This window comes from Zingiber officinale, chromosome 1B (assembly GCF_018446385.1).
Source record: "Zingiber officinale cultivar Zhangliang chromosome 1B, Zo_v1.1, whole genome shotgun sequence".
Taxonomy (NCBI): domain Eukaryota; kingdom Viridiplantae; phylum Streptophyta; class Magnoliopsida; order Zingiberales; family Zingiberaceae; genus Zingiber; species Zingiber officinale.
Genome location: NC_055986.1, coordinates 86610533 through 86619849, shown reverse-complemented (window position 1 = coordinate 86619849; position 9317 = coordinate 86610533). Strand labels below are relative to the sequence as shown.

The following is a 9317-nucleotide window of genomic DNA, read 5'->3' as shown; positions in this document are numbered from 1 at the left end:
TTCGAATCCCTCCTCGCCCACAACCTTCCCTATTGGGAAGGGCCTTTCCCTCTGGTGGGGGTAGGAAAATCATGATCGGGATAGCGGATCTAAAGCTATTGAGCTTGGGTATGGTCTTTTGTCGAAATGGAATGTCCTTACTTTACTTTTTCTTTTTATTTATCATAAAAGATTTTACGATTACATATAGTTTTACGATTACATATAGTAATAAAGTCCGGAATCAACATATTTTTGTTTTACTCCTCGTAACTCTTCCTCAGCCAGGCTTGGCCAGAATAGCGGAGCAAGTATAAGTATTAGTAGCATAGCAAAAATGCGTTCCTCGCCATTAATATGTTTGCTCGCGGTAATTGTGGTCTATCGAATAATCGATGACTGCATCTTTGATGCACTGCTAGTACATCATCTGAGAATTCTGAATTGGTTATTTACAAGGGATTATCCCAAATCTATGCCGAGGTATTGACTGCGATTCTCAAATATGGTAGAACAGAATGTGATACGATGAGATAGAATGCAATAGAAACAAAGACAGCGAACAGGTTACCTACTCCTAACAGTCAAAGCGAGCCTTTTAATTCTATTCTTCATTCTTTAATTAAGAATGAATCAAATCTCCCCAAGTAGGATTCGAACATACGACCAGTCAGTTAACAGCCGACCGCTCTACCATTGAGCTATTGAGGAACAACGGAAGATTCGACCTCATAGCGTGCAACTCTCGTTCTCAACCCATGAACAATATGAGTCTGAAGCTTCCTTTGTAACTCCCGGAACTTCTTCATAGTGGCTCCGTTACATGTCTCATTTCATAGGGAACCTCAAAGTGGTTCTATTTCATTATATTCCATCTATATCCCAATTCCATTCATTTAATATTCCTTTGGTGCCATTGACATAAGAGATGCCATTTATAGTCTATCTGTTTCTATATATGGAAAGTTAAGAAATTATTGTTGGTGCAATATCCCTTAGGTCAAGGTTGACTGGTTTGACCAAGCTTGAGTCTTGGTCATAGTTTCGATGTTTGACAATACATGTAGACACATGGACAATGCAGGTGCAGTTGTTCATATGGGGAGATTCTGATCAGGGACTGATTGGTGTGAATGAAGAAGAGTCAAGTAGGTATACCTGACTGGATGGAAATCCTGGTGAGTGAAGCCAGGTGAAAGTCCTAGTGAGTGAAGCTAGGCAGTATGGAAATCCTGGTGAGTGAAGTCAGGTGAAAGTCCCAGTGAGTGAAGCTAGGCAGATTGAAAACCCTAGTGAGTGAAGCTAGGTAAAAGTCCAAGTAGGTCAAGAGAGTGACCGGATACTTGGCATGAAAGAAAAGTCCAAGTAGGTCAAGAGAGTGACCGGATACTTGGCATGAAAGAAAAGTCCAAGTAGGTCAAGAGAGTGACCGGATACTTGGCATGAAAGAAAAGTCCAAGTGGGTCAAAGGGATTGACCGGACACTTGGTGAGGGAGTCCTAGCAGGTCAAGGGAGTGACTAGATGCTAGGCATGACGTACCAACAGGTTAAGGTTGACCGGATGTTGGTTTGGGAGGTTTGGGACTTGGTTTTGGGCAAAAACCAAGTGCTGGATCGATCAGTGGATCGATCCATGCTCTGGATCGATCCAGACCTTTCCCAGCGAACAGAAAGCTTCTAAATCGATCAATGGATCGATCCAGAGGTCTCAATCGATCAATGGATCGATTGGGACGCTGCTGCTTCACGCGATAAGCGCTGGATCGATCCGTGGATCGATCCAGGCGCTTTTCCAGAGCACAGAGGCGCTCTGGATCGATCCGTGGATCGATCCAAAGTCTCCCCGATCGATTGGGAAAAATCGAATCGATCGGGATCCGACCGTTGAGTCGTATTTGAGCAGCAGGCGAGCGTTGTCTTCGGCACTTCTTCACCGATTCATCTCAGATCTTCACCAGCTCCTCCACAGCTCTTCTCAAGCTCGAGATCGCCAGTTCTTGAAGGTTCTTGGAGGCTCTTCCAAGTCAAGAGGCAGATCAAAGCAAGAAGAAGAAACTAGGGTTAGGGTTTGTGCACTCATTGTAACCTTGTAAGCTTGTATTTCTTTACTACCCTTTCTTCTTCTTGTATTGAGTCTTGTAGGGCTTCTCCGCCCTTGGTAGTTACCATAAAGGAGAGTTTTATTTAGTGGAGGGTGTGTGTGTTGGTGTGGATCCTTGGACTAGTCACCTCTTGTGAGGTGGATACCAAGTAAACCAACCGTGTTAGCGTTGTGTGATTTGTTTCTGTATTTTCCGCTGCACATCTTCGAAGAAACAAGCAACGCCGAACAACGGGCACGCGACGAGCTATTCACCCCCCCCCCCCTCTAGCTACTTTTGGTCCTAACAAGTGGTATCAGAGCGAGGCCGCTCTTCATCGGAATCATCGCCGGAAGGGGCAAACAAAACAAGCAAAGCTAGAGGGCGAAGAAGTTGGAGCAAATTCATCAAAGTCAAAGAAATCAAAAGGCTCAACTTCAAGATGCAATTCCAAGATGGACTTGGATTTGACACAAGGGTGGCTCCACCATACACATCCACAAGCTTCAATTTCTGGAAATCAAGAATCGAAAATTTTTTGATGATGGAGATAGAGCAATGGTTTGCTCTCATGGAAGGATTTGAAGCTCCAACAAACTCCAAGGGCAAGTCTCTCAAGAAAAGCAAATGGAGTCAAGAGCAAGTTCAAAGGAGCAAGGCAAACGATAAAGTGACCAAGCTTTTGGTCAACTTATTGCCAAGCAATATTTTGGCTCAAGTTGGAGAATTCAAGGATGCCAAGGAGCTTTGGAGCAAGTTGGCATTAATCCATGAGATCCCCTCCACTGTACCGAATCAAGAGGAATCCAAAGAGGGCGACTCAATGGATCAAGATCAAGAGGAGGACTCCAAAGTTGAGAGATGCTCAACTTCCGAAGAAGAAGTCCAAGAGGAAGCTTCATCCTCAAAAGAGTGCAATCAAAAGAGCAAGGAAGTAGTATATTCCTTGTTTCATGTACAAGAGGATGAAGAAGAAGGAGAAGCCTCCACCTCTAGGATTGAGGGGGAGCAATCTTCATTAACACCGGATCAAGAAGAAGGAGAATCCTCCACATCCGGGTCAAGAGAAGAAGAGGATGAAGAAGCGTCCACCTCCACAAGTCAAGCAAAATCAAATGGAGGAGTATCAAATTTGGATCAAGAGGAAGCTTCTGCCTCCGGATCCAAAGGAAAAGATGTCATCCCTACAAGTAAAGGTATAAATATTTCAATTAATAATAAAAATCATATTATATACTTTGAATGTAGGGAACATGGGCACTACAAAAGCAAGTGCCCTAAATTGGCCAAGAAGAAGGGTCAAGTGGCACCAAAGGGCAAGGAGAAGCCAAAGGAGACCATCCCCGGAACAAAGAAGAGCAAGGAGCACATTGTGTGTTTCTCTTGCAATCAAAAGGGGCATTACCGGAGTCAATGCCCTAAGGGGAAGAAGATGGTCAAGGCTCAAGGAGGAAGCTTAAGTCAAGGGGGAGCCTCTAAGGTAAAAAGGAAGGTAACTTTTATTGAGCCTACCCCTTTACATTATGGTAAAAAGCATGATAGTTCAAATTTTTATCATTTTAATGCAATTTATCATAAGAATAGAAAGCATGAGGGCTTTAAGGAAAAGCATGTGGCCCTACATGCCAAAACTACCCAACCTAAGGTTAGGAAGGTAGATAGACACTTGGGCGGGAACACTAAGGATAATAGATACATGCCCAAGAACAAAAATGCTCATGGACTAAAACCTAAGGATTTAATGATAGAAAATCAAGTCTTGAGGTCAAGACTTGATAAAATGGAAAAGACCTAAAAAGGATGGAAAATATCCTACAAGGGAAAAATGAGCAATACCTAGGGCTAGGAAAATCAAAGTCATCAAATGGCCATAGAGGGTTGGGATACAAACCAAAGGCTAAGAAGGATGTGCCCTCTTACCATAGGATTCCATATAGTTATGGAACAAACCCTAGGTCCAGTGGTCAAGCCAAGAATACTAGGGAAGTCATCCCTAAGAGTATTTTTGCGATAAATGTGACTAAGACTTCTAAGAAGTCTAGGAAAGTCACTAACAAGGTCACAAGGGAGGCTATCCCTAGAGTTGACCTAGAAAATGTGACCAAGGCTTCTAAGAAGCCCAACAAGGTCACTAGGAAGGTATTTAGGGAAGTTATCCCTAGTGAATACCTAGAGCATCCAAGGAGCACCAATAGGTTTTGGGTTCCTAGGAACATTTTCTCTATCCCATAGATGGGTTAGAGAGTGTCAACTCCGATTAGAAGGGTAGTTAACCCAACTTTGAGGAAATTGACACTCAAGGAGCATTTTTAAGGTTTTTGTTAACCTTTGAAAATGAAATGGATTTATTAGTTACTCTTGGAAAGAGTAAAATGTGCTATAAAGGAAGGAATTTGAGATAACTTTAAATGGCACAAGAAATCAAGTGTTAAGAAATACCAAATTGGGACTTTGGTATTGTCTTAAGAATTAAGGCAAATCTAAGTCTTAATTTAAGTGATTACTCTTATGGGAAAATGAAATATGCCAACATTTGAGAAATGTTTTAAATTCTTAATTGGCATAATTAATTCAAGAGATTAAAGAAATGTCAAGTTGGGTTTTGGCATTTTCTTAAGGAAATTGGGCGATCTAGGGTATATGTTTTTGATTTAGCTAAGTGGTTAAGGATACTTAGATAGGTAATTTAGGTATATTTTATTTATGCTAAACCTTGCCATGATTATTTGCCCATCATATGCCATGACATCATGTCTATTTTTGCATTCATGTTTTATTATGAAAAATCCAAAAATACCATGTCATGACATTCATACATCATGTAGTTATAGGATATTTTCTTTTGAAAAATTATTTCCTTTTGATGTATGCCATAACATAATCATGCATTAAGCTTAATTCCTTGTAATTAAGGACAAATGGCATTTAACAACACTTATTAACAAGTGACATCCTAGGTGGATGTCTAATATATCTAAAATGCCTAGATAGATATGCATGATCCCTAGAATAGGGCAAAACCAAAATCTCACATCTCACAAGGACTATAAGGTGACTTGTATGTGTTTTCGTGCACATTAAATACAAGTGAGATGTTAGGATGATGAACAAAACTCAAGATGTTGATATAGTGCATTCGTTTGAGTTTTTAAGTTCATCAAAACACATAGTTATGTGTTATCCCATCATTGGGAAAGCTAATGTACAAGTCATGTGCATTAAGCCCAAGGAACATGGTGGGATATTGGTTTGAAACTGTTTTCAAAATGATTTTGGAAAACCTTAGTGAAGGCTATTTTTTGATAGTAATCACCATTGAATAGTTAGACACAAACTTGAAGAAAACACTAGAGTTTTTGCAAGTTTTCAAGTTTGTGTAAATATTTGAAAATATGAAGTATTTTCATAGAAAACTATTTTTCCTTGATAGTAAATGCCCTAAATAATGCCTACACGAAATTTCGTGATTTTTGGATTTTTGTAGAATTTTCTAGGGATTTCTGAAGTTGGCTGATGTTGAAATTCAGCAACTATCAGAGCTCCGATCGATCCATGGATCGATTGGAGTGCCTGAATCGATCCGTGGATCGATTCAGAAGGCAAGTCTCCTGCGAGCAGAAGCTCACTGGATTGATCAGCCGATCGATCCAGGAAGTCTGAATCGATCAGTGGATCGATTCAGAAAGGATCAATCGATTGGAACCCAACTCCAATCGATCCAAGTTGCTGATTTTGGCTGGGAAAGCCTGATTTCGGCATCTTTAAACCTATTTTAGTCTAGGTAACCTTTCCAAACCCCTAAAAATACACTTGTATACATTCAAAGGGTGTTTTCATGTGAAAACAAGGATGGTTTGGTTAAGGAAGGCTAAGTTGAAGTTTAGGTTGAGGTTTGTTTCAAATTTTGAATATTTGAACCTCAAAACTTCTACAATAGGGTTTCCTAAAGTTTTAAGGATCCCAAGTCATTGTTGGTGCAATGACAGAAGTTACCACCATGTCTTTAGGGGGAGGGACTCTTTAAAGGCATGAAAATTATTTTTCATAAACCTTGGAAGGTGGTTAACCTTCCGTTAAGTGAATAATGCTCAAGGATGGGCATTTGCCTACATTGAGGAAGAATGTAGGGTTAAGGATAAATGAAGGGTATGGGACCTTCATTATCGTGTTGGTCACAACGAGTGACGTTGTGAACAACGATGAGCAACTCTTCAGGGGGAGAGTTTTCAACAATGGAGCATTTGTTGAAGTGTGTCCAAAATTGAGGCACGAGTTTATGTGTGCTCAGAGATGGGTTGATGTGTGCCAATAGGGGGAGAATGTGTGGTTTAAGTTAGGCCTTCATTACCTATGGGGGAGGTCATAGGGGGAGAATGAAGGGAACCAACATTCATACTTTGGCATGAATGGAGTTAAGGCTATGGGATTAGCTTAACTCAGAATGGTCCAAACTTAAAGGTATTGTCAAACATCAAAAAGGGGGAGATTGTTGGAGCAATATCCCTTAGGTCAAGGTTGACTGGTTTGACCAAGCTTGAGTCTTGGTCATAGTTTCGATGTTTGACAATGCATGTAGACACATGGACAATGCAGGTGCAGTTGTTCATATGGGGAGATTCTGATCAGGGACTGATCAGTGTGAATGAAGAAGAGTCAAGTAGGTATACCTGACTGGATGGAAATTCTGGTGAGTGAAGCCAGGTGAAAGTCCTAGTGAGTGAAGCTAGGCAGTATGGAAATCCTGGTGAGTGAAGCCAGTGAAAGTCCTAGTGAGTGAAGCTAGGCAGATTGAAAACCCTAGTGAGTGAAGTTAGGTAAAAGTCCAAATAGGTCAAGAGAGTGACCGGATACTTGGCATGAAAGAAAAGTCCAAGTAGGTCAAGAGAGTGACCGGATACTTGGCATGAAAGAAAAGTCCAAGTGAGTCAAAGGGATTGACCGGACACTTGGTGAGGGAGTCCTAGCAGGTCAAGGGAGTGACTAGATGCTAGGCATGACGTACCAACAGGTTAAGGTTGACCGGATGTTGGTTTGGGAGGTCTGGGACTTGGTTTTGGGCAAAAACCAAGTGCTGGATCGATCAGTGGATCGATCCAGACCTTTCCCAGCGAACAGAAAGCTTCTGGATCGATCAGTGGATCGATCCAGAGGTCTCAATCGATCAATGGATCGATTGGGACGCTGCTGCTTCGCGCGATAAGCGCTGGATTGATCCGTGGATCGATCCAGGCGCTTTTCCAGAGCACAGAGGCGCTCTGGATCGATCCGTGGATCGATCCAAAGCCTCCCCGATCGATTGGGAAAAATCGAATCGATCGGGATCCGACCGTTGAGTCGTATTTGAGCCGCAGGCGAGCGTTGTCTTCGGCACTTCTTCACCGATTCATCTCAGATCTTCACCAGCTCCTCCACAGCTCTTCTCAAGCTCGAGATCGCAGTTCTTGAAGGTTCTTGGAGGCTCTTCCAAGTCAAGAGGCGGATCAAAGCAAGAAGAAGAAACTAGGGTTAGGGTTTGTGCACTCATTGTAACCTTGTAAGCTTGTATTTCTTTACTACCCTTTCTTCTTCTTGTATTGAGTCTTGTAGGGCTTCTCCGCCCTTGGTAGTTACCATAAAGGAGAGTTTTATTTAGTGGAGGGTGTGTGTGTTGGTGTGGATCCTTGTACTAGTCACCTCTTGTGAGGTGGATACCAAGTAAACCAACCGTGTTAGCGTTGTGTGATTTGTTTCTGTATTTTCCGCTGCACATCTTCGAAGAAACAAGCAACGCCGAACAACGGGCACGCGACGAGCTATTCACCCCCCCCTAGCTACTTTTGGTCCTAACAATTATCATAACTATCATATAATAAGTAAAAAATTACAATAGAAAAGAAAAAGGAGGGCTTGTAATGATTTTTAAATCTTTTCTACTAGGTAATTTATTATCTTCATGCATAAAGATAATAAATTCGGTCATTTTGGTCGGACTCTATTATGGATTTCTGACTACATTCTCCATAGGGCCCTCTTATCTCTTCCTTCTTCAAGCTCGGACTATGGAAGGAGGAACTGAGGAGAGGTAGCAGCAACAACTGGTTTTATTATAGGACAACTCTTGATGTTCATATCGATGTATTATGCGCCTCTGCATCTAGCATTGGGTAGACCTCATACAATAACTGTCCTAGTTCTATCCTATCTTTTGTTTCATTTCTTCTGGAACAATCACAAAAATTTTTTTTATTATGGGTCTACTACCGGAAATTCAATGCATAATCTTAGCATTCAATGTGTATTTTTGAATAATCTAATTTTTCAATTATTCAACCATTTTATTTTACCAAGTTCAACGTTAGCCAGATTAGTCAACATTTATCCGTTTCAATGCAACAACAAGATGTTATTTGTAACCAGTAGTTTTATTGGTTGGTTAATTGGTTACATTTTCTGCATGAAATGGGTCAGATTAATATTATTCTGGATACGTCAAAATATTTCTATTCGATCTAAATCGAATAGGTATAAGTACGAGTACCTTATGGCAGAATTGAGAAAGTCTATCAAACTAACTTTTTAAAATATTTGAAAAATGGATTGCAAAGTATATTTTAAAATAATTTTCAAAATAAGTAAAAAAAAAAAAAATGAAGAATTCGAAGGATTTTTTAAAATCCGTTAACCAAGAATTTTAAATGATTTTTAAAATATTTTAAACAAGAATTTAGAAATATTTTCAAAATACTTTAAACAAAAGGTCTCTCCCCAAGAGTTATGATATTATCCACTTTGAGCATAAGTCCTTATGATTTTGCTCTTGGACTCTCCCTAAAAGGGCTCATACAAATGGAGATATCTTTTCTCTTATAAATTTATAATCTTTCCCATATGTTTTCGATATGAGACTATGTTTGTAATCTTGTAACCCTAATAATATCTGGGTACGCAATGAAAAAACAATTTATTAATTACAATGTATTTAATTACCTTTTGTTATATTTCATAAATAATTTGTAAAAAAAATATGGGTCTCGTAAAAAAACAGTTATGGAGAGATTTTTTTTTTATAATAGAAAGATATATAAAAATTTTTACTTTTAAAATGATGCATATGATATTAAGGGAGTTCTTAAAGAGGTCTCACCATTGATTTTAATACCTTTAAAATTATATTCATACACATATTTTCTAATTATTCATTTAATAATTTATATTTACCGTCTGTTTTCTTTGTCATCCAGTTTTGTAAGCACAAGTATATTTTTAATATTAATAAT

General features: G+C 39.8%; 1 non-coding gene and 1 pseudogene across 1 annotated transcript; one reads left to right on the top strand and one right to left on the bottom strand.

Annotated features, from left to right (window-relative positions):
- Positions 1–618: 618 nt before the first annotated feature.
- On the bottom strand, positions 619–690 carry TRNAN-GUU. Its single transcript has one exon. It is a non-coding gene; the product is annotated as a tRNA-Asn (tRNA).
- Positions 691–7952: 7262 nt separating this feature from the next.
- Positions 7953–8620, top strand: LOC122039744 (annotated as a pseudogene).
- Positions 8621–9317: the final 697 nt, after the last annotated feature.